Genomic DNA, 20,696 nt, shown 5'->3' on the forward strand with positions numbered 1-20,696 from the left:
TGCTGCGCCAATCAGAAGCCAGCAACCAGGAGCTTCTTCCAGGTCTCCCACACGGGTGCAGAGTCCCAAAGCTTTGGGCCATTCTCGACTGCTTTCCCAGGCCACAAGCAGGGAGCTGGATGGGAAGTGGAGCTGCTGGGATTAGAACCGGCACCCATAAGGGATCCAGGGGCTTTCAAGGAGAGGACTTTAGCTGCTAGGCCACGCTGCCAGGCCCAAGAACACGTTTTTCAAGAGGAACAGATTCAAGAGGACCCTCCCTTTAGTCACATAGAGAAAAATAATTTTTTTAATATTGAAAGGCCACATAAAAGCAAGTTAGTCCTTGCTTCAATGTCCAGCACTATCCTATTAATTTTTAGCATAGAAGCAAAAAAAAAAAAAAAAACCCTCAAGGATCCCAACTATCTTCAATAACTGCCAGCATAACATCTAACTACTTTTCCCAATATTTTGAATTTAACTCCAAAAGATCACCTAATTTTTCTATTTCCTTGAGGTACTGAGTTAATTTTAAGAGTGCTTTGCTTTTATCTTGATTTAGACGTGCTTTTATAAAAAGCTTTATCTTTAGTCCATTCTGTGGGTTCATCAGAAAATTCCATCTATGTCATCAAACAGAATGATGTCTTTCTTGCTGTAAAACTATAAAATAATTCCCCATGTGACACTCAGAAACTTTACATCCAGTAGCCCGCCCTTGGGGGTATGCACTGTTCTCATAACAGCACTATCTAACATAAAATATTTACCATTTGTTTATTTGCACAGTCCTAGCTGTTTTCATTTTAGCTTCAATCCATTTAATATTTGTTGCAGACCAAAAAACAATTTCATAATCCTCATATGAATATGTGAGGAATGCATGAAAACATGGCCACATTAATTGCACCCCAGTCTCAGCACAAGAACTATGGTCCAATCATGTGAACATTTAGGACCAAACACTTTTTCCTTTCCTTAGACATATTCAAAAGTCCCACTCTTTCACTCTGTAATAAAAGTTTTTAGTAGGTTTTCTTCCCCATTTTCTATTTCAATGACAGCATCTTTAATAGCAAAATCATTGACAATATCAACATTGTTAGGGGGTTGAACCAAGAAGTCTTGGAAGGTCCCTGTCTGTTTCTGTCGTAATTTCCTCACTTGGTTTTAGTTTTAGAGTTCCTGACTTCACATCATTTTCTTTGTGTTCGCCTTTAACTATGGAAACTAACCAACTTCTACCGTTTCAGCAGCACTTTTGCAAGTGTCCTGAGAAACTGTTTGAGGTCTAGCATAAAACCAACTTCCAAAAGTGTTATCAAATATTCCGGTTTGCCCCATTTCAGCACGCTAGGAAAAACGATTCGTGAGTATGAGTGAATGAGTAAATAGCTTTCCTTTAGGGAAAGTACCTAGAATGAAACCAACACTCACCAACACAGGGACTGGTCACAGTGGAACCTCAAAATGTTATTTGAGGAAGTGGTAGAAGGTGCCTGTGGTCCATTGCAGAAGAACAGAAAGGAATCCTGAGCAACAAGGCCAGGAGGCGGGTGAAGGTTCCTCTTCCCTTCCATGTCTACATAGTGTAGTAGAAGCAAGTCACACATAGGGGAGACAAGCAAGTGCCAGCAGCAAGCTCTATCCAACAGTCCACTGGTGCCTGTTCTAGAAGCGCCAGGTGGCAGTCTCCCCTAGGTACTTTTCCCCACACATCCTAGAGGTCGCTGACACTGATGATGGAGTCAATGAGTTTCCCCATGCCTCATTTGTCAACAGCCGCTGTGTGACTCCATCTTTGCCCACAGAGGCCCTCCTGATGATGTATCTTGCATGGTCCTATATCTGGGTCCACCACAAGCTCCTTCACTCCAGCATGATGGACAGGCTTGGGCAGGACTGTCAATCAGCACTTTCGTCAGGGTGTAGTCTTACATGGAGAGTGAGGTTAGTGAGGATAGTAATAGCAAGTTAGCACTTCCCTTCTATACTAGAAGGTTATATCCTCTCCTCCTCTCCTTTCAGCTGATTATAGAGAATCCTTCGAAATGAAAGGCAGCGATTCTAGACTCTATTCACCACCTAGTTTCAAAGTTACATGATGGAAAACAACACAGATTATGAAGACAGTTGTAACCAATGGCATTACCTCCCTAATGACATCTATATCACTAAGCTTACTTAGGAGAAAAAAATGTTTTCTCAGATTCCTTCACTACCCATCAATCTTATCTCCAATGACTGTGGGTTTTCAGTGACTACTCTTGCCCTTTTCTCAGAGCTGGCGGCCGGCCTGAGCCTTGGTATTCAGTAATTTCATGGACGATGTAGAAACTCCAGAGGACTGACTTGGTTGCCAAATATTCTGGGGAGCACAGAGAGGCCCTCCAGCAGATGGCCACAGATGTAGATGCTTAGCTCTGGTAAATGAAGCTGCAGTTTTCTGAAAAGTATGGTAAGTTTGGTAAATTTGAATCCTGATTGATGATTGATGAACTTAAAGAATACTGTTCATTTTAAAAGTGTGATTATGGTATTACAGAGATATTAAAAATAAATGAGAAAAATTGTCTTTTAGGAAGAGAGGCTGAAATATGTATCACAAAAATAATTTTCATTGTAGTATAATCTGACAATGGTGAGGGAGCGTGGTTATGTATGTAGATAAAACAAGTTTGGACATTTGAACTTGCAATTTTTGAACCTAGGTGATAAATCAAGATTATTGTACACTCTTTACTACTACCTATGTTTGAATTTTCCTAAAAAGATTTGAATTATTTAATTATAACAATGTAAACAGATAGCTTTACAACATCTGAGATCTTTGAAGATTATAGTAAAAGATATTTCAAAAGCTGGATATAAAAAGAACAAAGTCTTTATGCTACACATTGTATTCAGTAATACAAAGACTGATTTTAGAATATATTCTATTGTGGGTTACAAATAAATCAAAACATTGCCTTGAAATTTTAAAATTAGATCACATAGAAAGAAAAGGAAAAATGGGATGTTACATATTCTTTCTTGGCAATGATACTTTTGAGTTTACCAGCAAATTATAAATACTGAGCAAAATAGGGGAACATTTATTTAATCTCAGAAAAGTTAAGTAAGCACAGAGGTGCTTCTAGCGAACCTTCAGGTCTCTCGACATGGCTTCTGTTAAAGCAAAAGAAACTATGAAACCTTAGTCTTCTTTTCTGTTCCATTAAGGACACATTTACCCCTCTTCAAAGGACTGGAGATACTTAGTTTTAAACCAATAGTAACCCTTCTAGTTGGGCTTGTAACCCTTCCAGTTGGGCTTGTAACCCTTCTAGTTGGGCTTGATCTTCAAAAATGAAAGAAAAGCAGAGAATGCAGTGAGCTGAGCCGGTCATGTCATTCTGCCTTAGAATTTAGATGCCTGTCACAATTCCAATTCTTAGTACTGTGTCCATTAGAAACTGTGTCAAGGGATGGGCATCTGACACAGTTGTGAAGACATCGGTGAGTACCCCAGGACGTGGGTGACGGCCCTGGCTCTCTCCTGACCCGGGCTTCCTGCTCATGGTCACCCTGGGAGGCAGCAGGTGATAACTTGAGTCATTGGGCCCCTGTCACCAAGACCTAGATGGAATTCCTGGCTTCAAAACGTCTCTCTCTCTCTTTCCCTCTCTCCCTCCCTCTCCTGCCCCCACCTCTCCCTTTCTTTCAAACAAACAACTAAGCACTTTAAAAATCACAGCAAGATTTTCACTTCACATTTCAACCACTACTCAAGAAATGCTTGATGCACAAGCAGCTACTGACAGCTTGAACAAGTGCACAGGGCACTCTCAGGTGGGCTCCTCTGCTAACAACGAATCATCGAGTGTTCTCTGGGTGCTAAGCATTTTGCTGACATCATCACATCGAAACCTTTCAGCACTCTTAGCCCTGAGGTTCATGAGATTCAGAAAGTCACGTGAGGTCAAAAATAGTGAAGTGGCAAAGTGTCAGTCTAAAAATGCCTGACCACAGAGTCCAAGTTCTTTTGTATGTCATAAGTCTATTTCAAGAAATACAACAAACACAAAGTACATTAGAGCTTGTGTTTCCCCTGGCATTGGCCAAGTAAACACATACTCCTTTGTTGACTCATCAAGCAAGTCATCTGACTATGGCCTTTCATCCCTCACTGCAGTTAACATCTAGTTCTTGGCTATCCCTTTTCTTTGCAGATAAAAGATTCCAGTCTGGGATATGGCCGAGAGCCTCTCACATGTATTTATAAGCGATCCCCTCATCTCTACTCTCCCTTGTCTAGTCTTCTTCCCTTTCCACTCTCTCCGCCCCTCACCCCCTTCCCCTTCCCATCTCGTCCTTCCCCTCCCTGCTTTCAGCTACTCTTTTCCTCCCCTTCTTTCCCTTTCCCTCTCTCCCTGTTTAACACACACAAAACGTTTTGCTGAGTTGGTAGTTACAGACAAGGCAAAACAATATCTGAAAAGAATGCTTGAGATATTAGAGAATAATTTGATTAAAATACAGAAGAAATCACAGTCTAACGGAAGGTTGATTGGTAGACTTGCCAAAGATATGATCTGTTATCTACCCAGGAGTAAGTAAACCTAAACCTGCAGATGAGTACACAGAATGTCTATATGGAATTTGAGAAAGATGTGAGAAAGGAGTAATTACTTTAGGAATAACAGGAAAGACTGAGGGTCCCAGCACGGTAGCCTAGTGGCTAAAGTCCTTGCCTTGCATGCGCTGGGATTCAATATGGAAACCAGTTTATGTGCCAGCGGTCCCACTTTCCTTTCTGCTCCCTGCTTGTGACCCAAAGCCTTGTGATGACAGCCCAAATCCTTTGGATCCTGAGCCATCATGGGAGACTCAGAAGAAGCTCCTGGCTCCTGGCTTCGGTTCTGCTGGGCTCCTATCATTGTCGCCACTTGGGGAGTGAACCAGCAGATGGAAGATCTGTCTCTTCTCTCTGTAAATCTGGTTTTCCAATCAAAGAATAAAGAAATCTTTTTTTTTTTTAAAGACAAAAGGCTGACTTTCTCTCTGCATGCTCAGGTTCATTAGCTCTATATCTTTTTATGTCACACATGATCATTAGATTTACTGTATAATTTTTAATTGGATTCTGTAACAATATGCTAACTATTGATTCTGAAGGATAAGTTATTTGGCAGAAAAACCGAACCCAAACTCCATTTTGAGAAGTCTCAATATTTATTTTCCCAACAGCAGCAGAACAGCTAGTAACACCCTCCCATGCCAGGGCTTGGCATAGGATCCCACTGATTATCACTGGCAATTAAATGGCAGCTTCTCCATGACATAACACTTGAAGCATCTGAGCAACAGCATTTGAAGGTAAGATGAGGCATCTTGTTTCCTCCTATTTGACATTCACATAGATAGGCTGCACTTACTCTAATTCAAAAACTGACTCTGGACTGTGTATTATGGAATTCTGTGAGTTGTTTCCAATTTGCTTACATATATTTTGCACTTGGATCTCAGAAATGGTGGGGACTAACTCTTGTCGTATGATGTATGACTCTAAGGTATTTTTAGGTGTAGCAAAATCCCTCCCCTTAATCAGAGCACATGAAAAGTACAAGTCATTTTATATAGGCTAATGATCCCTTTCATAGTCACCAGCTAGTACCAAGAGATGAACGGCACAAAAGGATTAATGGCCAATTGCAGTGAAAAGAATCAATTTTTATGCAAGTTTTCTGTGGCAGAATTCTGATTGTTCCTATAAAGTTCTTCTTGAGTGACTTTTCATTTGAGTATGACTGTTACTTGATTTTCGATTATAAAATGTCTATGGAGGGTGGCTTACATAAAATGGGAATTAGTTGAAATAAGGGTGCAGGGTGTAACATTTTGATATATGGTTCTGACCAAGGTGCTGTCAAGGCTCTGACTCCATTATTTGGCTTTGCTTTCCTTTATGCAGATGTCAGTCACATTTACATGTGAAATGATGAAACTTAAAAAGCTTACTTTATATTTGGCAAAAAAAAGATCAAAAGAAAGAAGGAAGGAAAGATAGGAGGGAAGAAGGGAGGGAGGGAGGGAGGGAAGGAAGGAAAGAGGGAGGGAGGGAGGGAGGGAAGGATGGGAAGGAAGGGAAGAAAGAAAGAAACAAACAAACGAACTTGTCCTTTCCAGTAATCCAAAGCAAAACTCCAGTATTGTGTCTCCCTGTACGAAGAGGTTCAACCATTTGCCCCTGGTGGGGCTGGGCAGGGCAGGCTGGCAGGGAGCATAAACATGTTCCGTTGTTGGACCAATCACTCAGGGCGGGGCAGAGAATGAGAACAAGGGTGAGGTTTTCTGTCTCACCCAGCTACAAGGCCAGGGAGTTAAATGATTTCCCAGAGAAACAGTGAGATGCTATTTCCAGACAAGAGAAAAATAAGAGACAAGCAGACAACCAACAGTTGTCAGCTCCAAATGGCAGGGTGGCATTTCAGCCAAAGCATTTGAGAAATGCCCTCAACAGGGAAGCAGCAGACATGCCGCCCTTACACACTGCAGTGATATTTGTGAGCTGTCATTTCACACTTCCTTTCAACTTCTTTTCTCATTTTCTTAATAGATATGCTCTGAATAGTGACAAAAGGAAAGGAAAATGCAGAGAGAGTAAGTAGCATATTCACATTCATATTGACTGCGCATTTATGACAAACTGTACTTAATTTAGTTTCAGTAAAACCAAGATTTTCTACAAGTGCCATGTGCCATATGCATGAAGGCTGATAAAAGGACTGACACATGCTCATGACCTCTGCTTAAAGATACTTGTCCACTGAAGAATTTTCTGGAATTTCGGTTTATACTGTTTGGGATTATCTTATAAACTTCCTTAGATTTTCAACTTTTAGTATTTCTTTAACACACACACACACATACACATATATATATATATACACATATATATGTGTATATATATATATAGCATGGATGTGAGTGATAGTAACTGAATATATTTTTAAAACTATACACGGTTAAAAAAAAAGGGGTGGATGGGCAGGAGCTCTGACATAGCCGGTTAGGTCACTGCCTGTAATGTTAGCATCCCAAATGGGTGTTCATTCAGGCCCTTCTGCTCCACTTCTGATGTGCCTGGGAAAGCAGCAAAGGACAACCCAATGTGCTTAGGGCTCCATACCCACCCAGGGAACCAGGACAAAACTCCTGGCTCCTGGCTTCAGCTTGGATCAACCCCAACCATTGCAGTCATCTGTGGAGTGTAACAACAGATGGAAGATTTCTGTCTCTCTATGTGTGTGTGTCTGTCTCTCTGGGGATTACTAGGCCTTTTTTTTTTTTTTTTATTGTATTGTTGTTGACAATCTTTACATAGTTAATTACGGTTAAAAAAAAGGTTCAGGGGGTATAGGGGAGTGGGTAATACTGTTATGTCCATATTGTTTCCATCATGTATCTACTCAGTCTTTCAAATGAATAAAATCTTAAAAAAAGGTAGAAATTATTTTTGCAGTTTTATACATGTACTTGACTTTTAATTGCCTTATACCATACACACACACACACACACTTTTTTTAAAAAAAGATTTAATTTTTATTGGAAAGGCAGAAATACAGAGGAGAAGAGACAGAGGGGAAGATCTTCCGTCTGATGATTCACTCCCCAAGTGAGCCGCAATGGGTAGAGCTGAGCCTATTAGAAGCCAGGAGCCAGGAGCTTCTTCCGGGTCTCCCACATGGGTGCAGGGTCCCAAAGCTTTGGGTCATCCTCGACTGCTTTCCTAGGCCCCAGGCAGGGAGCTGGATGGGAAGCTGGGCCGCCAGGATTAGAACCAGTGCCCATATGGAATCCCGGGCACACTTAAGGCGAGGACTTTAACTGCTACACTATCACACTGGACCCCACACATTACTTTTCAAAGCTTACTTTTATTTGTTTGAAGAGACAGAGCAACAAAGAGTAGGACAAAGAAGAGGGGATAGATCTTCTCTCTGTCAGTCCTCCCCAAAGGGCCACACCGCCAGCCCTGGCTCAATATGCAGCCAGACTCCACCCGGATCGCCGACATGGATGGCACGGGTCCAAGCATCTGGGCCATTATTTGCTGTCTCTCAAACACAGCAGCAGGAAACTGCCTCAGAAGCAGCGGTCAGATTCAATTCTGAACACTCCAGCACATTTGTAGGCCTCCCTTGGCTTTAGAAGAAAATAAGAAAGAAAAGCAAAGAAAGATGTATTTATTGTACTTGCGAAAGCTACATGGAGAGAGAGGCCAGAGGAGAGCTGATCTGAAGCCAGGAGCCAGGAACTTCTTCCAGGTGTCTCACATAGGTGCAGAGACGCAAGGGCTTCAGCCATTCTCTGTTGCTTTCACAGGTCGCAGATATGGAGATAGAACTGAAGTGGAGCAAATTGGGTCTCAAACCGAGGCCAAAAAGGGATGCTGGTGGCACGGGTAGATAATTAGCTTGCGATGCCATTGTGCTGATGCCCATATTTTTGGCTTTGTTCCAGACAGTAGAGATGCAGGTATCCTGATTCTATTTGAACTTACTGGTAGTTCAGGTGAAGAAAATATATGCAAAACAACTCCTCTTGTGCTCAAAGTATAAATAGTAAGTGCTCAACAATACTAGCTGAACCAACATCTTCCTCCCTTAGGAGAATTTTCTTAAAAAATTGCTTTTGGAATCAGTTAACCTAACAGCCAGTTACACTGGTATCACAAACGTGTGCTCCGTTTCCAATCCACTGCTAATGGCCTTGTAAAGCAGTGAAAGATGGTGGAAGTGCTTAGGCCCTTGCCACCAAACATGGGAGAAACATCACCCTTCTACCTTCAGCCTGGCATAACCCCGACCATTGCAGGCATCTGGGGTGTGAACCCTCAGATGGAAGATCTTTGTCTCTCCTCCTCTCTGTAGCTCTTTCAAATAAATAAATGTTTGATTAAAATTTTATTTCCATTGCCTACAGAATTCTCAGAGAAGTTCCATGATAATTGGGGAAGCCACTTAATTTGGAGTCAGCTTTCCATGCCCATTTTGTGGCTTGCTCATATATATAACTGCCAGTGAGGAATTAACATAAATTCTTGGTCCTCAGCGTCTACATATGTAAAATGAAAATTGGTATGCAACTTCTTAATGTTATTGAACTACAGTTACTATTAAGGTTCATAGGATTCAAAAACAGGGTATCACACAGTTACCAGTGAGATTTAAATTAGATATTGCAAGGGTATTTTTTAAAGTTAATGAAAAAGAGATTTGCAGGATGTTTACTTCAGTATGTTTTCAATCCACGCAGTTTTCTCATAATACACCTTTCCCATGGGCACTGTGAAGATGTTCTCACATAAATTGCATTTCAAAATTGTTTTGCTAAAATAAAGCGATCTTCCAGTAGCATTTTGAGCAAACATTTTAAAGTATCCCTGTGTGATAATCAATTGTAGGCTACAAAGTAATTCCCGCAATGAAGCGTAACAGGTGTTATTTAACCATGAACTTCAAAGCTGCATTGTGGTGGTTGTGTCATCCAAGTTCTTTTAGTTGTTTCCCTCCTTATGGCCTTCAGAGACCAATGCTGTATTTTTTTTTGGGGGGGGGAGCTTATTTTTGATTGCTTTTGATGTATTTTTTCCCAAAGATCAAGTTCTAGTGCTTTTAAATTTCTTACATGAGACTCAGTTACATGAATATTTGTGTAGAAGACCTTGAGAGTTAACAGCATTTCAACAGATGGGTTTGATGGCTCCCAGCATATCTACTTTCTACACTGCTCTTCCATGTTGCTAAGGGATAACGTGGTTGGAGTGATAAGTAGTCCTGTAGAGAGAAGCCTTTTTTTCTTGGATGAAGATCAATCTCATAGCTCTAGGCTGCCAAAAATTAGCAGATAAGAGAGTGGGCAGTTTGAATTTCAGATAAACAATGGATACAATTTTGGTATAAGTATTCCCAAAATCTGTAGCCTATGTTTTAACCCTGGTAACTATGGAAGATACAGAGCTTTCAATATTCTTTAAAGACTTCTTGTTGAATTAGAAAGACCTAAAAGATGCCCTTAAATCTTTCAGAAGTTTTAATAAGTCTTTAGGTTTCAGATAGCATTTATCCTATTTGAAAGCAAGATAATTTTACCATCTGGGAGGGATTTTGTCCTAGTCCAGAAATGTCCAGGAGGTTCCTTTCTTGGGAGCGCATGTGGGTGCAAGGACTTCAGCTGGGGCTGGAGTTTTCTGATTGCTCATCTGAGCTGTACATCCAAGAAAACTCAACACAGTTCACTCTTGACAGTACTGACAGCACAGCTGCAACCCTTGTCCAAAATGCCTTCCTATGATCAAATAATGTGGCTTGGACCGCTTCCACCATGGTGCCTGCATTGCTACAGGAAGCATAGCAAGAATGGCACTCCAAAAGCTAAATCCTTTGCTTCTGCTTTTGCTTTCATACTAACGAAAGTGAGGGAGTCGTGATGCATCAACACCTCCATCTTACAGATGACTGGTAACGTTATGAGGCTTATCACAGGGTTACTGGTCTCCATTTACTTCAGTGAGTATATATGAGAAGATGTAGAGGACAGATCAAAGACTGAGGTGTGAAGTGAGGACTAAACAAGCATGGATGGTAGCGTCAACCCCAATTTGTATGTTGAAATACTACCTATTGAGGTGGTGGGTTAAAGCAGAACAACACTAAGTTTTGGGAGGTGGTCTTGTGCTGAGTGTGGAGGCCTCACCAATGCAATTAATGGATATAAAAGGGACCCCAGAAAGGTCTTATCCATTCCACCACATGAGGATAAGGCCAGGAGATGACCCTCTAGCCAGATACATGATTTTGAGAAATATTAGCTGTTTATGAGCCGTCAGTTGATTGTATATTTGATAGCATCCTGAACACACTAAGATAGTAGGTGATAAAGGAATGGCCATGGAACAGCCACTGTTAGTAATGCCCGGCTAATTGGACAAGTGGGAGAATTGTTATGGATTACATTGAAATAATATGTGAATTTTCTTGGATAATCACGGCACTAAAACACATCAGGTTTAATTTTTAAAATATTAGTTGCCATCCAGGAAAGAAACACTGAGAGCCTGAGAAACAATTTTAAAAATCTGAATCTGTCCATTTTAATGCTTTAGTTCCAGTAAGCAACTTAAATATAGGAAGTTCATGGTTACACCTTTCAAAGTATTATTTGCTTTTATTTACATTTTTATTCACCCCCGTTAAGCATTTGCCTGGTTAAAGTAAAAAGATTACTTTCACTTAAATGCATTACAAAATGGTAATCTAACCACAGGAACTCGCCTCTGATATACACCCTGGCTTGTATTTTGACTGGTGCTGTAACATTCAAGGCAATGTTGCTTCCTTTCCATATTTAATGGATGTCCCAGTATAAGCTGGGAGCTCCAGAGGTATTCAGAACCCAGGTAAGTATAAATGCCTCTCTGCTGTGGTTTCTCCTCACCAGTTTTCTGCAAGATTAAAGACACTAAGACACTAAAGTTCAAAAAATTCCTGATGGAGGCTCACAATCATGTCCGGTTAGCCTCCAGGTTGCCTTTGAGTCAGTGAGTCTGCTAGGAGGCCACCTTTTCTAACCACAACACAGCTGCTTGCTGAGCAAAGCAGTGTTGGCAGGGGGTAAGAAGGCAGAGAAGGGCTGGTAAAACATGTGAATAAGAACACGTTCTGCCTGTTGCTATGAAACATTAAAAGAAGTTGTTGATAGCCCAGTTTTCCCCCAAGGGACTTAGAACAGAAAAGTCAGGCAACCAAATGCATGTCAGACTAAAACGGCATCTGTGTTGTTTCTCCAAACCAAGTACAGAGGGTGAATATGACAAGACTAAAAGTGTGATCCTATGACTTCTGATACAGTCTGCCACTGCAACAGAACAAATAAAATGTCACCAATAGCATTCAGCATTATAATCAGAACATATACTTGAGAAATAAAGGTAACCTAGGTGTGCATTTCACACTCTGAACAAAAGTGAAAACTGGCCATTCGTTAAGAATACCAGCATATGCATCTTCTCCATGTAGGCTAGGCATTACCAACCAGCAGGAAGTTCCACTTGGAACATGTGGATTAGGAATGTAAGAGCGGGCAGCACAGAATGGAGAAATAATCAATCTTGCCCTGTAGTGAACACCTTGAGTTTACCCTGTCCTAAAATGGCATTTCTGAATAACTTCTGAAGTAGACACCAACATTTCAATCTCTACACTTTGGTCTGCTCCTCTAAGCACCAGCCTTGGCGGTGGAGTCAGCAGGATGTGTTGGAGATCTCAGGGGGCTCTTTAGTACAAGAAGTCTTGCTTTAGCCTTGTTATACCATCATTGACAGGAACGAAAATGCATTCAGTCATCTCTATTTTTAGTTACTAATTCTCCCTTGCTTAAAGAAATACGGTTCAGTAAATTCAACCTTATTCACAGACTGCTTTTATCTTCTGAAGAAGATAAAAAAATTCCTTATTCCTCCATGTTTAAAGTCAGTTTGTAATACACACCAATATTTGTAGTCTGCTAGCTAAGTTCTGACGTTAAGAACCCATTCTGCTATTTCTAGTCCTTTCTGAATACTACTTCAAAGCATATGTAGAAGCTGTGGATTTTAGTGTGCACCTTGAACATCCACATTCCACGTCAGAGTGCCTGGTCCAAGTCCTGGCCACTCTACACTTCAGAACCAGCTTCCAGATAATATACTGGGGGAGGCAATGGATGATGGCCCCATTACTCTTTCTCCCTTCTCCCTCTCCTTCCCTTCATGCCACTCTACCATTCAAGTAGGTAAATAAATCATCAAATAAGTAAATATATATGTGGAGACCTTACTTCTTTCATGTCCCTTTCCTCTCTCAGCAAGTGTTTTTCAGCAGTTCCTGGAAAAGGTATTGACACACCCCAAATTTTACATCCCATGAAGAAACTTACCTTTAGGAACTGAATGGAGCAGAGGTAGTTTGTCCTTGCAGAGTTTGAAATAAAAGAAGGTACATCATGATTGCCTTTTTAGTTACTGAGAGACATAGAGAGGCTGAGATAACCAGAGATCTCCCATCCTCAAATGCTGCAAAACTCAGGCATGGCAAGGCTGTACCCATGAGCTAGACACACTCTCTGGGTCTCCCCCATGGGTGCTGGGGATCTAAGTACTTCCGCCATTATCTATGGCCACCCAGGGAAGCTGAGAATGAGAATTAGGAGCAGAGCCAAGAATCGACCCAGGCACTTTGATGTGGATATCCCAAGCTGCATCCTAGCCACTATACTAAACACCCCCTGCTGAATTGAGATTCTTAGCAGAAATTATAAGAACGTATATCTATTTCTATCATTATCATCATCACCAGTGTTGATATTGCATTGTGTTGACACAATTTAGATAGATTCAGTCCCTTCAGCCCCTTCATATCAGTCTAAGCAAATCCAATACTTTTTTTTTGCTTTCTAAATTATTCGAGAGGCAGAAAGACAAATCAGTAGAGAGCTCCTATCTGCTGATTTACTTCTCAAATGCATATAAGGGTTTAGGCTGAGCTGGAGCTAGGCCAGAGTCAAAGCCAGGAAGTTCAATCTATGTGAGATACAAACAGATACTTGTTTACTGAGACAAGACTTTACTCTGTATTTATCCAGACTGGTACACTGATTAATGAATGAAAGAATCTATACATAGTTTATCACATCATTATGAATATCTGAGGAAAACTTAGCGTTTGCAGAACTCAGACACCTCCTCAGCAGGTTAAGGTGCGGATGACAGGTCTGCATTATTAGCAACAAAACGTAAACCCTTAGTTGGTAATGGAGTGGAAAGTAAAACATGCACTAAAAAGAAACAAACCTGCTTCTTTAGCTTATCCTCTATTGGCTCAGAAAAGATTTCTGGGGGTAGAAAAGACTGTGTCGATTTGGTAGCAAGGAGCAGAGGATGATTTATGAAAGGTCAGTTATAGAGCAACTCCCATTTGTGCTTCATTGGCTGAGAACCCAATTCATCCCCAGTGGAGGAGAACAAAAAGCACATCTGTATGCATACTGAGCTTCAAAACACAGAGCAAAGTAACAGGGGGCTGCTACATCCACATATCCTGAAAGGGCACTGTAATTAAATACATCTCAACACGATTCCAAATACAACATGCAAGGTCACTGCAAGCAGAAGGCAACACAGGCATTGACAAAAATACAGCGGTGGGTGAGAGCTAGTGCGTGGAACTGCACTGCACATGAAGGTTCCCGCAGAGGCTAAGAAACTACACGGCAGAAAAAGAAGGCAATTCATCGCCTCTTCTCTTTGCCTCAGTGGCAGCCAGGATGCCATTCAACCACTCTGAGAGTGACTATTACTTCCGCGCTGCTGTTACAACACAAGCGATCATGTGTGATCAGAACCCACATTTTATATGTCTCCGAATGAATTCTCTGCCAAGGATAAAAAATGGACAATCTATTGGCTGGCAGGTTAGAGAGACAGAAATACAGGCAAGAAGTGAAATTTGTGCTGAGAAATGTCTGTTTCGACCGGTTTGTCCTCTGCTTGAACATGCGCTTCGACTGCACAACAAATAGCTGAGGGTATGGGCTGGATTTCAACCCCAGTCAGGACTGTAGTTCCTCATTGGCAAACCATTTTCTCCATAGCTTCAGCTATAGTCCAGAAAATAGATAACAGTACATGTTCTACCATTTTGTAATTTAACCAACTTGTACATGGGGTCTAATAGGTGAACAGAACTGATAAAATCCATCTCAGCCTTCACTTAAGTTCATCCATACTATTTTAGCCTAGTTAAAAGGTAGTTTTCAAACATTAGGGTATTGTCATTCTCTGCATCTGGTAAATGCAATAATAGTAAAATGTGAGCACTTACCAAGTTAAGTTATATTACTCTCTACTCTGCACATATTATCATGGCTAAAAATATTTTGAAAATAGTATTTATTTATTCATTTACTTCATTTTATTTGAAAGGTAGAAACGGAAAGATCTTCCATATGCCAATCCACTCTACAAATGCCCACAACAGCCAGTGACTGTGCCAGGCTAAAGTCCCATTTTAAGAGCTCTTCATCCAATAAAGTTACTCCTAACCATAGTACCATTCCTTTAACTTAGAACCACAGTGGTTGGTATTAGGCATAACAGTTAAATTATAGCTCGGGATGCTCCTGTAAGTGCTTTGGTGACTGCTTTTATTGGTCATTGGAGCCACATACACTGCTTTTAACCCAGCTTCCTGCTAGGGCACCCCCTGGAAAGCAGCAAACATGGCCCAAGTACTCAGTCCCTGCAGCTTACATGGGAGACCCAGGCTGGGATTCAGCATCTTGGCTTTGAAGCAGCAGATGGAAGATGTCTTTTCCCCTGTCTCTCCGTCTCTGTTCTCTGCCTTTCAAATAAAATGAAAAGCAACAACTAGTTTAAGGCATTAGATGTATGCACAAAATCACTTCACCTTTTTAACACTCCATTGACTGCAAGTCAGTCAGTCTCACCCACACTACTCAAAGGGAGAAGATGGCATGCCTGATGCACAGCTGTATGTGGGAATCCATGGGGCTTACCCTGGATCTGTCTGTTGCCCTAGACTAGGGCTTCTCAAACATTCATTTACATACTAACCATCTGAGAAGCTGGCTCAGTGCAGAGTCTTAATCAGTCAGTTTGGAAAAAGGCTTGGGAATCTCCCATGTCAACAACCTCCTAAGGATGCTAATGGTGTAGGCAGGTCTGGGGACCAGCTCTCCAGAAAACTGACATAAGCTCCTGGCTGAGTACTTACAACCACTTACGGCACTCTCGAGTTAACATGAGTCCAGTTTCACTTCTGTTTCACATTAATCCTTGGAATTCTAAAGTCAGTCGGTGTGCTCAACATATGATCGCCTTTTTCCACATTTGTAGAACACAGAATATTATTTCCCATGGGTTACTTGACCTGCAAATCAAGTTGCAGGCACATTCCGACTCACTCCAATGTCCTCCCTCCCTTACCCAGGCAAGAAACACTCCTCAGGGGAAGAATTTCACCTTCTCCACAAGTTCAAGGTTGTGGGAAAAGTGTCACTTTATAATCTAAACCATTACTAAATTGGAGAAGTTTATTTTTAATTTTTGAATGTATTTTTTGTTGTATTCTGGTAAATTTAAGATGTAGGAGAGGTCCTCAAAAGTATGCATGTTATGGAAAAATCTGTGTGAATTTCAATTTTTCTTTTGTACCAGAATAAACTTGTCTTTTAATTTCATTTTCCAGAATTTCTGAAGTACTCATATGTGCCCACAGGGATACTTTGCTCCACACATGCATAGCAAAATGATTACTGCAGTTAGACGAAGGTGTATGTCCATCACTATAAGATCCTAATTTACTGGTTTCTTAAATTGGACTACCATGGGAACTTTCATCTAGCACAAGTGTTCCAAAGGAATGCTTTCTTACTGCAGAAAAAAAAGGCAAAGCATACACTTTGTGTGTGTGTGTGTGTGTTCAAAGAGAATGACTATCCTGACAACAACAACAACAAAAACTTCTCCCTGGACCAAACTAAAACAAACATCAGTCTAGCTAAAGACTGAAGATTTATCAAACCAAAGTTGCTCATTCATTAGTCACTCCCCCACAGGAAGCTGTTATCTGCCTTCTTTTAAAAAAGGTGTTTAGATCCTCACCATTTAAACTTCTTCAGCCTCTCCTTTCTCCTGGTGGGCACAAGTGGTATTAAATGACAGATGGAAGTTAAACAAAGAAACAATGTGTCAGAGGGCTCTCAAATGAACACAACTCAGAACCCCTGCCAGGATTCTACATCTTAAAATGCTGAACTTCCAATTGTCTGTCAGGCCTTCAAAGCAAAGCCAATATTCTGAGACTGGAGCAAGCCTGGGATGTCTACCTCAGCACTGGAAACAGGAGGGCAGAGGAGTAAGATGAACACTCCCCTTGTACAACTGTACGCTCAAGAACTGGGGTCCTCCTGGTCTCTAGTGTCATGGGTGCTAAACACAATGATGCAATCTCATGCAATCATTCAGTTGCTTTAATAGCTTCATATTCTCTGCTTCATCTGGTCTGTAGAACCATTACCTCAAATGAATATTTATACCTCACATTTGGGTGAATAATTCAAGTGGGGAGAAGTAACCAATCCATGAACATCAAGTAGCCTGATAACATTAATTAACCCAATTTGATCCAAAATTTACCAACACAATACAAAGAGAGGGGAATAAAGCACAATAAGATGCTGAAAAAAATTACATGGTGACTTGTAATGAGTAGGTTGAATGGTGACCCAGAAAAGATATGCTCTGATCTTAACTCCTAGATGCTGTGAAAGTAAATTCATTTGGAAGAAGAATGTTGGCAGATGTAAATGAAGAGAAGGATCTCAAGATGAGACCATGTTGGATTACCTAGTCCCTTCTAAACCCAAAGACAAGTGCCCTATTAAGAAAAAGGGGAGGTGGTTTGATCCATTTAAAAGAGAAGCCACAGGGCCAGGCATGGTAGCCCAGCAGCTTAAGTCCTTGCCTTGGATGTGCCACGATCCCATATGGGTGCCGGTTCTAATACCGATGGACCCACTTCCCATCCAGTTCCCTGCTTGTGGCCTGGGAATGCAGTAGAGGATGTCCCAAAGCCTTGGGACCCTGCATCTGCGTGGGAGACATAGGAGAAACTCCTGGCTCCTGGCTTAGGACTGACTCAGCTCCTGTCGTTGCGGCAGCTTGGGGGTGATTCAGTGAACTGAGGATCTTCTCCTCTGTCTTTCCTCCTCTCTGTATATCTGACTTCCAATTAAGAAAAATAAATATATCTTGAAAAACAGAGAGAAGTCACAGACACAGTGGGGGAGGGAAGGAGACAATGTAGCAGCAGAGACTGGAGGGAGGTTGACACAAGGCAGGGAAGCTCATTAACACTGGAAGGTGGAAGAGACACAGGAGGCTACTCCACCAGAGCCTGTAGAGAGTGACCAAAAAGGTCCCTTGATTTCTCACCATTGGCCTCCAAGACATGTGAAAGAATAACTTTGTACTCTAAGGCATGGCATTTGTGGTCACTGATGACAGTTACCTGAGCAAACAGAGACTGGGGGAAGGGATAAGACAAGCCCTTAGGGTACACTCCTAGCACCCCCTGGAAGCATGTATGTGTATCCATATTTTTGACTACAGTTTTCCCTAAGAGTACATCAACAGCTCTGTATTCCTTCTGGTACCCCTAGACGTTTGTGATGGGTGAATGTAGCAGGTCAAACTTGTGCAAAGGGGTCATGCCAGGCCAACAGCTGCATGGCTCTTGCGCAGGACCAGAGGAAAAGAGTAAGAGGCCTGCATTTATGTTGGGATTGTGGAGGCCTGGAAATGTCAGAGTAACATACATTTTCAGACCTTGTCATACAAACGGAGACTGGTTCCTATAAACTGGGAAATTGGGAAATGCAAAACTGTAAAAAAAAAAAAATGGAACTATATCTGAAGACTTATTACCATTAACTCTTTTATTTTTAATTAATATACATCCCCTTAAATGAAAAGCCACAAAACAAAATCAACAGCAGGAAGAAAAACAGAAATTTACTACATTGTGAAGTTAAATAACGTGCTACAGGATGACTAGTATCTTCCTGAAGAAATGAAAAAGAAAATCAAGAACCTTCTTGAATGATGCCACTGTATAACCTATGAGTGAGTGAAGAATTTAATATGAGGGGAAAAAATCTGACTTTGAAATATTTTCATATACACAATGGGATATCTTAGGGATGGGACCTATGTCTAAATATTAAATTCATTTATGTTTCATATAAACTTTATGCTCACAGCCTATTAGTTATGGCTCGAAGGCCATGGTCTGGCAGAGACTCTAGAATACTATCCTCCCCTCATCCTGACTTTGTCTACATCCTCCATGTCTTCTGCTGGATCAGGAATTTCCTTTTGCATGTTTGCTTTTGCATGTTTTCTGTTTTTCTCTTTGGAGTTTCATGTTCTCCAAGTGCATTTTAAGGATAGGTGTAGCTGAAATGTTCACTCTCCTCTCTTTCCTAATATTATTACAATATCCTTGTCTTTAGATAAATTCGGCTGTTTTTCCATTGCTGATGCAATATTAGTTTTTTTTAACACTGTAAGAAATAAGTGTTCATACCAGTCCACATGAAAGCTATGGATGGGGGTCTTCTGGCAGGGCTAAGTACCAGGACTTGACAGAGTGGTAGAACGGGGGACAGGTCATGGTTGGCAGGGTCAAGACACTAACCAGCTCGCAAGAGAACCAGGTCTGGGGGTAGATTCTCTAGCAGAAGTGTGGGCTCAATCCTATGGAAATAGATTCAAGTCCCACTGGTTAGCTCATGAGCTGGGGTAGTGATGGGCTGAGCTAGGTGTGACCATGGAACCTGCCATCACTTATGGGTACAGGAATCGACAACAGTCTGGGCAGGTCAAGGTAGCAGCACCCGAATGTGCATCCTAAAACAGGATGTGGGGTGGGCCGAGCTGTAACTGGAAGGGGGCAGACCACTCAGGGCCAAGCAAACCTCAACTCACAAGGAAGAACAGAAATCAGGATGGAGCATGGGCCATGCCGTACCAGGCTCTTACATTGACTGGTCTGCAAGAGCCAGGGATACTAGGCCACAGCATCGAAGGCAAAGGCTGAGATAGGTGAAGGACTAGGCCAACTGGGTCAGAGCAACCACTGGCACACAGGTAGTCTAGGGCTGGGAATAGGATCGGTTGGGGTGCTGAGAGTACACCCTTGCTGGGTTGGGGTTCCCACTGGTAGTGTGTGGGGGCCAGAATGGGGCTGCGTTCTGGTCTGGATATGGCTGCAATCTCCCTTGGCACAAGTGTGAACTGGGGCTGGGTACACCTAACCTGGCTAGACACCAGCAACTTGGCTCCTTCTTTCCCAGCACCACGGCTTTGACAGCAAAGGGCCTGGCATAATCAGGGGTCAAGAATGATCACATCAGCCACCTCGTTTTTTCAAAGATGTCTTGCCATCTCTCCCCACGATTCTTGTATGTACCTTATATAATAGAGGTGATCTTTATCTTTATCCCTTCAAGAGGTCCACATTTTTATACGTTCTATAGCAACTTCTTTTTCCTTCTACTGCACACTCTTGGCTAATTGGCTTACTATTCTTTTCTGTGTGTCTCTGGGTAGATAATGTGCTCTTTAAAAAAATCATGCCATTGAGCAAGTTGAATTTTTCTGCAGTCATCACTTAAGGGGACTCCTCTAGCAAGGGAAAATGGACCACAGTAGCATCCAGGTGTCTGAGTCCAAATAACATGCTCTTGCCAAAAAAAACAAAAAAATAAAAAGAGTGATTTTTCTCCTGCCAATATTGCACATCCGTGTAGTCTGTGTGTAGTTTCATGGTCTGTCTCCAACATCCTCAACTCCACTGTTTTTCGAAGCTGAAGACCAAGAAGATTTTCATTGTTAATGCTGCCATCCAACTCCTTCACTCACAGTAGCAAATAAGCCATGGAGATATTTTCAGCAGAAGTGGACATTTTCTTTTCAAATATGTATTTTTTCAGCATCTTCCTGTAACCTATTTCTGCCAGGCTTTCCCAATGTTCTCCTTCACTTCTTGCTAGATGGATTCTAATATAGCCCAGATAATTTTTTTTTGGTCAATACTCAAGGTACAGA

General features: G+C 41.5%; 1 protein-coding gene and 1 pseudogene across 3 annotated transcripts in view; one reads left to right on the plus strand and one right to left on the minus strand.

Annotated features, from left to right (window-relative positions):
• Positions 1 to 436: 436 nt before the first annotated feature.
• On the minus strand, positions 437 to 3,145 carry LOC101524857 (ubiquitin-like domain-containing CTD phosphatase 1; annotated as a pseudogene).
• Positions 3,146 to 3,386: 241 nt separating this feature from the next.
• The window catches only part of ABRA (actin binding Rho activating protein), a 38,230-nt gene continuing 20,920 nt past the window's right edge, over positions 3,387 to 20,696 (plus strand). The window contains exons 1-4 of one of the 3 annotated variants that reach the window (XR_009246057.1): positions 3,387 to 3,480; positions 5,212 to 5,340; positions 6,581 to 6,624; positions 8,489 to 8,589. The gene's annotated coding sequence lies outside the window, so the exon portion shown is untranslated. The remainder of the gene's footprint in view (positions 3,481 to 5,211; positions 5,341 to 6,580; positions 6,625 to 8,488; positions 8,590 to 20,696) is intronic. The other 2 variants (XR_009246056.1, XR_009246058.1) reach the window with 2 other exon arrangements.

Source organism: Ochotona princeps, chromosome 9 (genome assembly GCF_030435755.1).
Source record: "Ochotona princeps isolate mOchPri1 chromosome 9, mOchPri1.hap1, whole genome shotgun sequence".
NCBI lineage: Eukaryota > Metazoa > Chordata > Mammalia > Lagomorpha > Ochotonidae > Ochotona > Ochotona princeps.